The following is a 14,099-nucleotide window of genomic DNA, read 5'->3' on the forward strand; positions in this document are numbered from 1 at the left end:
TATAGAGCCTGAGGCAGGAGTCAGAGAATACTGCAAAATGTGAGGAACCCTTTAAAGCAGGGGAGGCTTCCATGCCTGCTCCAGACCCCATCCTGCCCGCTGCATGATTGAGCGCAGTCATTTGATAGAAAAGGCTCTTTCGTTGGGGATTTATTCCTTCTCTCCTCTACCTGGCTCTACCTGATTTTGGACAGTTTTAGGGTTTTATAACATGAAGCGTAAAACTGGTTTAAGGTTTACAAGTAGTGGTTTACACACACCTTTTTTTCAGGGTGTTCTATAAAGCCCAGCAGGGGCTCTAGTCAGTTTTAAGCCTTCCCACAGCAAGGACTGGGCGATAGGATAGCTTGGACAGCATTATTGACATTTTGGCTGACTTGTAGTCTCTAACGTTTGATATGGAAAACAGAGGGGCTGCTTTAGAAAGCCCTGATAGAAGATTTAGAAAGTGATTGTTCAGTGTATTGACACACAGTTTTGCTAAAAAAATTTTGGAGAGGTCTTGGCCATTGTAATCTGCTATTTTGCTGGTTATTCTTGCTGTGGTCCTCTTGTGAAACTCTGGTTTCAGCCCTCACCATTGTGAACTATGCCTTATCTGATAAGTGATAAGTTCATGGCAACTTAGTTTCTTGCACCTTGGGAGCATAATCTTAAAAAAAACTTATAAAAGTTATAATATCTTTTAAAAATATATTTTTATTGATTCAGAGAGGAAGGGAGAGGGAGAGAGAGATAGAAACATCAATGATGAGAGAGAATCATTGATTGTCTGCCTCCTGCATGCCCCCTACTGGGGATCTAGCCCTCAACCAGGCATATGCCCTTGCCGGACTTGAACCTGGGACCCTTCAGTCCGCAGGCCGATGCTTTATCCACAGAGCCAAACCAGCCAGGGCATAATATCTTTTTTAAATGTTATGTATATACCTGAATTAACTAATTGGAATTTTACAAATTTACTGATAAACCTTAGTGGAGTTGTCAATAGCTTTACTAACTCTAGTTTGAAAAATCTGTGTATATACAAAAGCTCATCTTAAAAATAAGATTTCAATTACCTTTGTAATTTTCTCCTGATTATAAAATCTAAAATTTATTGTAGAAAACCTTAACAAATACAGAGTAGTCTAATGAAGATAATTTTGTACCCAGAGATAGTGACATAGAGATAACCATTGGTGTATTTCCTCTTACTCTCACAGTTAGGATTGTAGTGTATTTTTATGCTTTGAATCTGTTTCCCTCATTTAACATTATTTCATAAGCATTTTTTTTTGTTAATCCTCACCTGAGGATATTTTTTCCGTTGATTTTTAGAGAGAGTAGAAGGGAGGGAGGGAGGGAGGGAGAGAGAGAGAGAGAGAGAGAGAGAGAGAGAGACATCGACATGAGAGAGACACATCTATTGGTTGCCTCCCAAACAGGCACTGACTGGTGCCAGGAATCAAACTGGCAACCAAGGTACATGTCCTTCACTAGGAATGGAACTGGAGAGACTCTTTGGTGTGTGGGCCGATGCTCTAATCACTGAGAACACTGCCGGGAGCTCATAAGCATTTTTAATATTAATAAATGTTATTTGAGAATGTGCTTCTCATTGTCTATGTACTATTCCATCATATGGAAATACCATAATTTATCTCAGCAATTATCTTTTATTTGGCTAATTAGTTGGTTTCTAATGTTCTATTTTTTATCCGTGAACACTATTAAGTAGAGTTCACAGTAACTCTCCAAAATCAGCTCCATGTTTTATGAATGTGAAAACAGAGGCAAAAGAGTAGATGAATCTGGCCAAAGATCGTATTTCTGGATGGCTCTAGACTAGAACCTGAATTGGACTTACATCATCTGATTTCCAGTTTAGTATAATTTTCATACCACCATACCACCTCACACTAGCTAATTATTTTAATGTTTGGGTCTATTTCAAATAAATGTATTGAATCCAGGTATATGAAATGTAGTACTTCAAGCTTAAACATGTTCTGTTTTGGGAGCCAACTTTAACAAAACCCATTTATATGTCATATACTAGTATTTTGCATAATGTGTTACTTTCATATTTATTAAAATGGTTTACCCAGTTGATATTTCACACCTAGTTTATTTGTGACCACCTCTTTCACATTTTGTGAGATTCAATTTGAATTTTATTTGTTTTATAATGATATTACTTTTATACTTCACTTCTGCATTATTTATTATAAAGATTAATATTAATTTTTAGAGCACAATTTGGAAATTCATGGTCACCATAAAGTCTGGCTATGTAACATGAGTTGTATCATTTAAAATTTAAAATCATATAATTGAACATGTAATAGCATGGGCTAAGTGGTCATGTTTCTTAAATGAGAAGAAATTTATTGCTCTGTAACAGCGATTTTCAACTGGTGTGCTACAAGAATTTTTAAAACATGCAATACCCGATTATTTAGTTAGGAGCACTAACCTCTTTCCCCTTTGATTGTCAGATAAAAAAATGACAACAGCCAACACAATGATAGCCATCCAGGGTAAATGAATCCAAATTATACCTATTTTTTGTCAGATAGGCAAAAATCTAGTGCATTTCTGGGTGTGCTGCAGAATTTTAATGATTAGTTCATATGAACCATGAAATGAAAAAGGTTGAAAATCTCTGCTCTGTAAGTTGGAAGTACTAGAAATAATACTACATGTGCCCATATAGCATTATAGTATAGTATATGTAGTAAATATATATATATATATATATATATATATATATATATTTATTGCAATGATTGGTGATATGAAACTATTAAATATAATTTTGTGCCGAAACCGGTTTGGCTCCGTGGATAGAGCGTTGGCCTGCGGACTGAAAGGTCCCAGGTTCTATTCCGGTCAAGGGCATGTACCTTGGTTGTAGGCACATACCCAGTGGGGAGTGTGCAGGAGGCAGCTGGTCGATGTTTCTCTCTCATCGATGTTTCTAACTCTCTATCCCTCTCCCTTCCTCTCTGTAAAAACTCAATAAAATATATTTAAAAAAATAAATAAATATAATTTTGCAACTAAAATATGGTTTTTAAACATGCCATAATTTTATAAGGTGGTTTCTCTAGAAACTGTTTATTTACTGTGGTATCTAACCTAAACTTTCTCTGTGCTTATTCTTAGATTCTATTATTGTAACTGTTGGTGGTGACAGTAATGATGACAATGACGATGTTTTGCTAACAGAAAATTCTGAAACAGAGTGTACTGAGAACACAGATTCCACTGATGGTGTGTTGTCCTTACAACCAAACTTACAAAGTGGCAGTGATAATTCTCAGCCACCATCCCAAATGTCAAATGGTAATTAAAAAAAATTTTTTTTTATTGATTAAGTTATTACATGTGTCTTTATCCCCACATTACCCCCATCCCCCCTCCCCACTCATGCCCTCATCCCCCTGTTGTCTGTGTCCATTGGTTAGGCCTATATGCTTGCATAGAAGTCCTTTGGTTGATCTCTCCCCCTCACCCCCACCCTCCCCTACCTTTCCTCTGAGGTTTGACAGTCTGATTGATGCTTCTCTGTCTCTGTATCTGTTTTTGTTCATCAGTTTATGTTGTTCATTATATTCCACAAATGAGTGAGATCATGTGATGTTTATCTTTCTCTGACTGGCGTATTTCACTTAGCATAATGCTCTCCAGTTCCATCCATACTGTTGCAAATGTTAAGAACTCCTTCTTTTTTACAGCAGCATAGTAGTCCATTGTGTAGGTGTACCACAGTTTTCTAATCCATTCATCTATTGATGGGCACTTAGGCTGTTTCCAGATCTTAGCTATGGTGAATTGTGCTGCTATGAACATAGGGGTGCATATATCCTTTCTGATTGGTGTTTCTAGTTTCTTGGGATATGTTCCTAGAAGTGGGATCACTGGGTCAAATGGAAGTTCCATTTTTAGTTTTTTTGAGGAAACTCCATACTGTTCTCCACAGTGGCTGCACCAGTCTGCATTCCCACCAGCAGTGCACAAGTGTTCCTTTTTCTCCACATCCTCGCCAGCACTTGCCATTTGTTGATTTGTTGATGATAGCCATTCTGACAGGTGTGAGATGGTATCTCATTGTTATTTTGATTTGCATCTCTCGGATGATTAGTGACTTTGAACATTTTTTTCATATGTCTTTTGGCTGTTCTTCTGTCTTCTTTCGAAAAGTATCTATTTAGTCAAATGGTAATTTTAAAAAATTTTCTCTTGTGCAAAATTTTGTTTCTGATATCCTTTTCCAATAAATTGCTTATATATTCCTATATCTTTTACATTAATTAGTTACTATCAGAGGGCCAAGCTTTAATATAATATCATGGTTTTTACTTGTGCTTACATTTCTCCTTCATTTAAGCTTTGTCATGTGCCCTTTCCATTTTTGCTCTATACAAGGTAGGGAAGTATCCTCATATAGCATTGGGGAGAATATATTATCTGTTTCTGAAAAATTATTTATGCCTGGCAACTATAATTATAACTGTTGTGTGGTAAAACAAAAATTGTACTTATGGGAAAAACAGCTTGGGTCAAGAGTCCCAATGACATGTTGCCTCTGTAAAAGATCTCAAAGTATAAACAAAAATACTCATGGAACTAATAAGCATTTATAGCAAAAGTCAATCCCTTTTTTACATACCAGCAATAAACAATTAGAACTTGAAATTAAAAACACAGCACCATTTACATTTGCACCCAAAAGATAGCTCATGGAAAGCAGAGTCTGGCTTTCAGAACTGCTGTGGCTATTTGTCCTTCCAATGGTTGTTTCTCAACCATGGTGATGAAAGAAATGTGAGGCCATCACCTCATATATAATGCTAAGAGACAGTAACCTCTTAGACCATTTTTTCAGTAGCAAAATGACAACTTCTTCTTTGATCTTTGCTTAGAGAATTGGGTTTCTACTTTTTAAAACATTGAAGTGTTATTGCTTATATTAGAGGTCGGCAAACTTTTTGTAAAGGACCAGATAGTAAATATTTTAGGCTTTGCAGCCATAAGGACTCTGTCACAACTACTTTAATCTGCTGTTGAAGCATACAAACAGCCAATATGTATATAGACAAGTGTGGCTGTGTTTCAGTAAAACTTTATGGACACAGAAATTTGAATTTCCTATATATTTTTTTATTTCATGAAATAGTCATCTTTTGTTTTTTAAATTATTTAAAAAGTAAACAAATTCTTAGTTTAGGGGTTATATATAAAACACCCAGCAGAATTTGGTTCTCAGGCTGGAGTTTCCCAACCCTGATCTACCTGAGGCCAAAAACTTATTTATACCATTTGTTGCTTGTTCTGGTTTTAAAAATATATGCAGGACCAGAAGGATACTTCCTTAGTGTGTTATAGAACATCTGGCTGACTCAAACAGCCTTCCTTGGTGGGAATGAACTAGAGAAGAATTTTCAAAAGTGGACATCCTTTGATTTATCATTCTAGGAATTTATTCCATAGAACTACTTGCAGGAGTGAAGACTGTTCAGCAGTGTTCTTTGCAAGAGCAAAGCTTTAGAAGTAACTCAAATATCCCTAAATCAGAGATTGGTTAAATAAATCATGACCTGTTTGCATGATAGGAAACTAAGAAGCTATTAAAGTGATTGCAGTATACCTAAAGCTATTAGTTTAGAAAGGCCAATACATGTTTAGTGAAAAATGGAGGTTGTAGAGTGGTATTTATAGTCTGATTCCTTTTATTTATCTGACAGAAAAATTCAGAATAGATTTCAGTAAAGGTGGTCAGTTACATTTTTATTGTGGTAAAATATGCATACATCATATTTTTAATTTTAACCATTTGTACGTGTACAATTTAGTATCATTAAACAGCCTAGTAGTTCTGGCTATAATTTTCAGTACAATATTTATAGCAATGGTAAAAGTGGGCATCCTTGTCTTGCTCCTAATCTTAGGGGGAAAGCTTTTAGTCATTCATCATTGAGTATGATGTTAGCTGTGGGTTTTGGTAAATACTTTTTATCTGTTTATAGAATTTTCCCTTGTTCCTAGTTTTCTGAGAATTTTTATAATGAAGTGGTGTTGGATTTTGTCAAAGGCCTTCTCTACATCAATTGAGATGATCATGTAATTTCCTCCCAACTTTGTTCTATTAATGTGATGTGTTACATTGATGGGTTTTCTTATGTTGAACCACCCTTACATTCCTGGGATGAATCCCACATGGTCATGGTGAATAATCCTTTCAATATGCTATTGCAGCAATTTTCATCCAGTGTGCCACAAAAAATTTTAAAACATGCAATACCTGACTATTTCGTCAGGGGCACTGACCTCTTTTTCCTTAGGCTTAGATTGTGAAATAAAAAAATGACAACAGCCCTGACTGGTTTGGCTCAGTGGGTGGAGCGTTGGCCTGGGGACCGAAGGGTCCTTGGTTTGATTCCGGTTAAGGGCATGTGCCTTGGTTGCGGGCACCTCCCCATTGGGGGGTGTGCAGGAGAAAGCTGATTGATGTTTCTAACTCTCTATCCCACTCCCTTCCTCTCTGTAAAAAAAATCAATAAAATAATATCTTAAAAAAAATGACAACAGCTAACATAACAGTAGCTATCTGGAGTGAATGAATCAAAATGAATGATACCTCTTTTTTGTTAGATTGGCAAAAAAAGATATATTTTTGGTGCGCCACAGAATTTTAGTAATTAGTTCATGTGTGCCATGACATGAAAACGGTTGAAAATTGCTATGCTATTAGATTAGATTGGCTAATATTTTTCATCTATGTTTATAAGAGATATTGGTTTGTAATTTTCTTTTTCTGCTGTCTTTATCTGGCTTTGATATCAGGGCAATTATGGCCTCATAGAATGAATTAGAAAGTATTCCCTCTTCTTTAGTTTTTTTTTGGAAGAGTTTGAGAAGAATTGTTTAAATGCCTTGTAGAATCTACCAGTGAAGCCCTCTGACCAGGCCTTTTTGTTTGTTTGTTTGTTTTGTTATTGTTGTTGGTTTTTGCTTGGAGGTTTGTGGGGACTGATTCCATCACTTTACTTGTTATAGGTCTGTTGAGATTTTCTATGTTTCCTTCAGTCAGTTTAGATAATTTTTAAAATTCTAACAACAGATCATTTTCTCTCAAATTCAGCAAGGACTCCAATTCAATTTGAGTTGGCATTGTGAGAATATATCCATATTATATTTATTAAGGCAATAAGTATGTGAAGTAACTTTTTTGTGTTGCTTTTCAGGAGTTGAAGGTTTAGCAGGGCTAGGTGACCAATTGGCTTCACAAATGAGCTAACCAGAAAATTTAAAAATACATAACCCTGACTCAGTGAGAGTGGAGTTAATTCCACTGCACATTGAAGGAACATCATCAGTTTCAAAGAAGGATAATGTGGTTTGTATATTAAAGTGAAAGTCTTCATTTTTCATTCTGGTTTTTTTTTTTTGAAAAAAACCTGATTTTCATTTCATACAGTGAAATGCATAGATCTTAAGTGTACAGCTCAATGAGTTTTGGCAAATATGTATACCCCCCCCCATCAAGATAAAGAACCTTTTCATCATTCCAGAAAGTTCCTCATGCCTCTTCTCAGTGAGTCTCCATTCTCTCTAACTCTGGAGAAATACCATTCTGTTTTTTTCCATCACAGTTTAGTTTTACCAGTTCTAAAAGTTCATATCAATAGAATCACACAGTGTGTACTCTTGTGTCACAGTCTGTTTTCCTTAGAATAATGCTTTGGAGATTCATTTTGTTGTAGCAATATTTCATGCCTGTTTATTGCTGAGTAATATTCCATTGTAGGTATATCCATAATTTGCCCATTCTCCTTTTGATAGACATTATGGATTTCCAGTTTCTGGCTATTATAAGTAAAGAGGCTAGGAAATTATTATGGATGTCTCTTTGTGAACAAATTACATTTAATTTAAGTGAATTCTTAGGAGTAGAAATACTGGGTCACAGGATAGATGAAAGTTTATAAGAAGCTGCCAAACAGTTTTCTGAAGTGGTTGTACTGTTTTATATTTTCATCATATCCTGCGGTGCTTCGTCATCTCTGAAGTTAAATAAAAGAGATTATTCAACTATATATAATTTGGCAGAACAGAAAATGCATTTATTTACTTACATAAGATTGAGGATAGTAGTACCACCTAAGCAATTCTCTTGACTTCTCTCAGCTCTAATATTTTCATCTTTTGGGATCATGTTAATTGCCTACTAGGAGTCATGGTTTCTGACATAATTATATGAGAACACTTTGAAAAGCATAAAGCACTACACAAGGTTAAGATAGCAATGGCAATATTGTTTTTATAATTACTAATCTATATCATAATTCCATACAATTTTTGGTAATAAGTTTGTAATGCAGGGCTAATTTAGATAATGTTTAAAACAAAGATATTGGTAGCTACTTGGTATGCTTGTATTAAAATTATTCATATAGTCCTCAATTCATTCTTAGAACAAAGAGTTATTATAATTCAATGCAATGGTTATTTGCTCTCTATTTACTTATTTATACTCTGTTTTATTCCCAAAAAGGATTTAAGGTGTTTTAGAGATTAATTTATTAAGATAAATAGTGTTTTCTGTTTTGTCCACAAAGTGTCACTGTTGGATTATTTGAAAATCAAAAGCCATACATTTAGTTCTTTTTCGCAGTTTTAGAGCCAGCTTACTGGAAGACTAGTCTTTATATCCTGAAGTATGTAAGGGGTTAAGCTTGATGGGAAATGGTGCCTTAAGTGTAGTTGGGTTAATGAAGAAACAGTTTTGCAAGTATATCTTGTAGTCATAGTATTTATTTACAATGGACAAAGTCCTTTAGGCCTTTGGTGCTTCTTGTAATAACCCAGTTCTTTAAATGTCAGTTATGTTCACTATCTAAATATCTGACTTCCTGTTTTCTCTCTAGGTATTTTTGAATATACTGTTCTTTCTGCCCTGTAAGCCCTTCCATGCATACATGTCCTCATATTTTAATGATATTTTCTCTCTGAAGAGACCACCCAACCTGGGTTAGGTCTTGCACTTCTGTGTACACTTAGCCTCCTGTTCGTACCTGTGCCATCTATAATAATAAAAGTGTAATATGCTAATTAGACCAGATGTCCTTCCGGACGACCTTCCAGATGAAGCTGGGGCTGCAAGGGAAGCCCAGGTCCTGGGTGCCAGAGGGAAGCCGGTGTCAGCAGCTGGGGAAGGAAGGCCTACTCTTGTACGAATTTCATGAGTTGGGACTCTAGTAACAGTAATATTAATATCAATAAATGATTGAGCATTGTTGGACCAATTATCATGTAGTATTGTTATTATGTTAGTATGGACATATTACCATAGCACCTTGCTTTGTTCTCAAGAGAACACAGATTTTTTTTTAATCCTGATTCTATACATGAGGAAAGTGAAGCACAGAGAAATTAAGTAACCTCACCAAGGTCACAGAGCTAATAAGTGTCAGAACTCTAGTATTTAAACTCAACCCTGTTCCCCTAGAGCAGTGATGGTGAACCTTTTGAGCTCGGCGTGTCAGCCTTTTGAAAAACCCTAACTTAACTCTGGTGCCGTGTCACATATAGAAATTTTTTGATATTTGCAACCATAGTAAAACAAAGATTTATATTTTTGATATTTATTTTATATATTTAAATGCCATTTAACAAAGAAAAATCAACCAAAAAAATGAGTTCGCGTGTCACCTCTGACACGTGTGTCATAGGTTCACCATCACTGACCTAGAGCCTCCGCTGCTTACCTAGTGCTATAGGCCAATCAATGGGTCTCACACTTGATCGGACATCAGAATGACCTGGAGGGCTTGTGAGAACAGACATTGATGCCCCCACTCTGAGTTAATAGGTGTGGGGTAGGGCATTTTGCATTTCCAGTAAGAGAGTATTGATGCTGCTGGCCCATGGTTCACACTTGGAGAACCCCTCCTCCAGGCTGCTACTCAGTTTCTCTGTTGAAAGCATTTCTTTACTTTTCTCTCTCTCCTGCTAAAATGGGAATTCCTTAGGACAGGAGATGTTTTTTTTTTTTTCTTCTTAATGTCCATGTTTCCAGTATCTAGCAAAGTAGTTCTGACAGGTGGTAGGCCCTCAATAAAAGTTTATTGGAGTGAGTGAATGAGAAAATGGCTCTGGCCTATTATTTAAGTCTATTTTTTGCCTGAATGAAATTTCTGTGTATTCAAAAATTCTCAGGTTCTGTCAGTCACATACCTGATTGGCATATAGGGATGTGTAATCACAGATTTTATGGCATTAATTGTTGATTACATGATTAAAAAATGCGTTGAAGACCAAAGTCACATCTAATATATTTGGCTCACTGTTCTTTCCAGATTGGAATGCTCACTGCCTATTTGTTCATGTCATCATATGGAAAGAGGTTCTTTGACTTTTCAGCAGAGTTGAAAATTTCTTTCTTAAAATAGTACCTTCCTGGACGTAAAATGAGTCCATCATAAATGTGATGGGTTATAGCAGTTGTGATACATTTACTTTTCAGAATTTAAGCTTCTTAAAATGCCTGCATAACATGGAGTAGTTGCATAGGAAGTTGGAGCCCCTTATGTCAGCCAGCTGGGCTCTATGTCACCAACAACCAGGCATCAATTGGAAAGCAAGACATTTCTGATGGTTTGAGAACTTGATTTTCCTAGCGGTTGAAATTTGGTTTAATGGCATTTTCTCATATGTTACTTTATTTTGAAATAGGAACAATTAAAATATTTTTTCATTATAATAGGGTTTGCAAGACCTTATTGAAAACACAAATAAGCAGGTTACTCAGCTTTTTGGAATCATTTCAAAAATGCAAAATAATATGGAGGAACAGTTCTTGCTAAATAGGGTAAGTGTTATAAAAACAATTTTACTACTTTGATAAACTTCTATTTTATAAAGATCCTAATCAGTTAGACGTGAATGAGAAATAATAACTGAGATTAGCAAGTCTTATCCATACTTCCTTTGGCAGCAAATGGAAGACTAAACCTGTTGAAAGAATGGTGAAGTTTAGTTTTGAGAATTTATGATACTGAATATTTTTATGTTTGTAACCATAATATATGAAACACAATTACAATGTAGGGTCGAATAGGAATAAAAAACATATAATAAAAATTCAGCATTTAAGGAAAATAGGGATTAATGCTTTTTTTGTCTACCTTTTCATTCTCATTTTTATTCACATCTGGATTACACAAATAAGTTTGATTGTATACCTCATGGAGAAAGTAAAGTTCAAGAACCAAAGAAAAGAGCTTAACCCATTCTGTTTTCTTACCCTAGACAGAGAGATTGTAGCCCATCTTTACCAGTGGAGATGCAGGAAAACCACGCCAGGGCTACTCCTGTAGAAACATCACTTTAATCAGCAGCGCTGCCTGAACTGTAGCAGCTGGTTCTCAGAGAGAAAGTCCACCACTTCCCCAAATTGTCTCTACACATTCATTGTACCTGCAGTACACACCAGGCAGCGCATTTCCTGATTTTGCTCTCTTATCCTGTTTTAGTAACAAAAGGTGCTGAAAGTGCCAACAGTGTTATCTCATCTGCCCAGACTTCTCCAGTAGTACCCACAGCAGGAGAACCCAGTCTTGCAAACACCCCTAAGACGATAGGATCTCATAACATGGGCCCTGACAATGCCTCATCATCTGTCCACATCCCCCACAATTTTGGTGAGTTTGAAATGGCATGTATCATAAATGTTAAAAACAAAACTCTTAATTCAGGCGTGAATTTTATATTGAGACTAGAGGCCCAGTGCACAAAATTTGTGTACTCGGGAGGGGGGGTCCCTCAGCCCGGCCTGTGCCCTCTCGCAGTCTGAGACCCCTCAGGGGATGTCCACCTGCTGGCTTAGGCCCGCTCCCTGGAGGATCGGGCCTAAGCTGGCAGTCAGACATCCCTCTGGCAGCCCCGGAGCCCTCAGGGGATGTCCACTTCCCAGTGGGGAGCAGGCCTAACCTGCAGTCGGACATCCTTAGCACTGCTGAGGAGGCGGGAGAAGCTCCCGCCACCACTGCTGTGCTGGCAGCTGGTAGCCTGGCTTGTGGCTGAGCAGAGCTCCCCCTGTGGGAGCACACTGACCACCAGGGGCAGCTCCTGCATTGAGCGTCTGCCCCCTGGTGGTCAGTGTGGGTCATAGTGACTAGTCATTCTCAGTCGGTCTGCTGTTAGGGTCAATTTGCATATTACCCTTTTATTATATAGTATAGAGGCCTGGTGCGCGGGTGGAGGCTGGCTGGTTTGCCCTGAAGGGTGTCCCGGATCAGAGTGGGGGTCCCGCTGGGGTGTCTGGCCAGCCTGGGTGAGGGGCAGAGGGTTGTTTTCAGGCTGGCCACACCCCCTTCAGGGTGGGGGTCCCCACTGGGCTGCCTGTCCAGCCTGGGTGAGGGGCTGATGGCTGTTTGCAGGCTGGCCAAGCCCCCCAGCGGGGACCCTCACCCCATGAGGGGTGTGGCAAGCCTGAGTGAGGGGCTGAAGGCTGTTTCCAGGCTGCCCACAGCCCCTTCAGGGTGGAGGAGTCCTGCTGGGGTGCCTGGCCAGCCTGGGTGAGGGGCTGATGGCCATTTTCAGGCTCGCCACAGCCCTCAGAGACCCAACCTCCCAGCCTCTCCTTTTTTTCTTTTTTTTTTTTTTTGGTGGGCTGGAAGCAGGTATCTGGGATTTATTTATTTTCTATAATTGAAACTTTGTAGTCTTGAGCGGAGCCCAGGCCAGCCAGGGCAGGCGGGAAGCTTGGCTTCCTCCATTGCTGGGGGCAACCCAAGCCTCCTGCTCACTCCAGCTCTGTGGCTGCTGCCATCTTAGTTGGGTTAATTTGCATACTTACTCCTGAGTGGCTAGTGGGCGTGGCTAGTGGGTGTGGCTTGAGCATAGCAGAGGGATGGTTAATTTGCATGTTTCTATTTTATTTTATATAGGATAATTGTAGATTCACAGGTAGTTGTAAGAAATAATAGAGTGATGCCCTTTACCTAATTTCCTTCAATGGTAATGTCTTGTAAAACTACACTAAAATATTACAACCAGGATATTGATTGTTGATATAATGCACAGATCTTAATCAGTTTGACTGGTATTCATTTGTATGTCTCGCATCTGCTCAGACTTCTATGCAGTTTTATCATGTGAGAAGATTTGTATGTCTACCACCATAGTGAAGGCACTAAACATTTCATCACCACAAGGATCACTTGTGTTAACCTTTTATAACCACACCTATAATGCTCTGGTGGCCTTGCCCTTTTCATTCTCCAATCCCTGACTCTTAGCAACCACTGATCTATTCTCCATCTATAGAACATTGTCCTTTCAAAATTGTTATACAGGAGTGGGGAAAAGTAGGTTCACAGTTGAGAGTACATGAAACGCAGAAACCCAGAGTTTATTCTTGTATTATTCTCTATTAATTATTTTATTATTTTCCACTTGAACAACTGTAAACCTACTTTTTCCAACCCTGTATAGGTGGATGCATACAGTATGTAACCTTTAAAAATATATATATTTTTATTTATTTCAGAGAGGAAGGGAAAGGGAGAGAGAGGTAGAAACATCAATGATAAGAGAGAATCATTGATTGGCTGCTTCCTTCATGCCCCTTACTGGGGATCAAGCCCACAACTCTGGCATGTGCCCTGACTGGGAATAGCACTGTGACCTCCTGGTTCGTAGGTCGACGCTCAACCACTGGAGCCACACCAGCAAGAGAGTATGTAACCTTTTGATACTGGCTTTCCCCCTCCTGCCCCCCACTCAACTTAAGTCCTTGGAGATTTAACAAAGTTCTGTGTGTATCACTAGTTCCTTCCTTTTTATTGCTTAGGAGTATTCCATGGTATCGATCTTCCTAGGTTTAACTGTTCATCCATTAAAGAAAATTTCAGTTTGTTTTTATTCCAGTTTTTGACTAAGAAGTAAGGCTGCTATGAATATTTATATATAGGTTTTTGTGTAAACAAAAGTTTCCATTTCTCTGACACAAATACTCAAGTAAAATATCTGGTTATATGTTAATTGCATGTTTAATTTTAGGAGAAACTACCTGTTTTCCATGTGGCTGTACCATTTTACATTCCTTC

The sequence above is a fragment of the Myotis daubentonii genome, chromosome X (genome assembly GCF_963259705.1).
Source record: "Myotis daubentonii chromosome X, mMyoDau2.1, whole genome shotgun sequence".
NCBI classification, from domain to species: Eukaryota; Metazoa; Chordata; class Mammalia; order Chiroptera; family Vespertilionidae; genus Myotis; species Myotis daubentonii.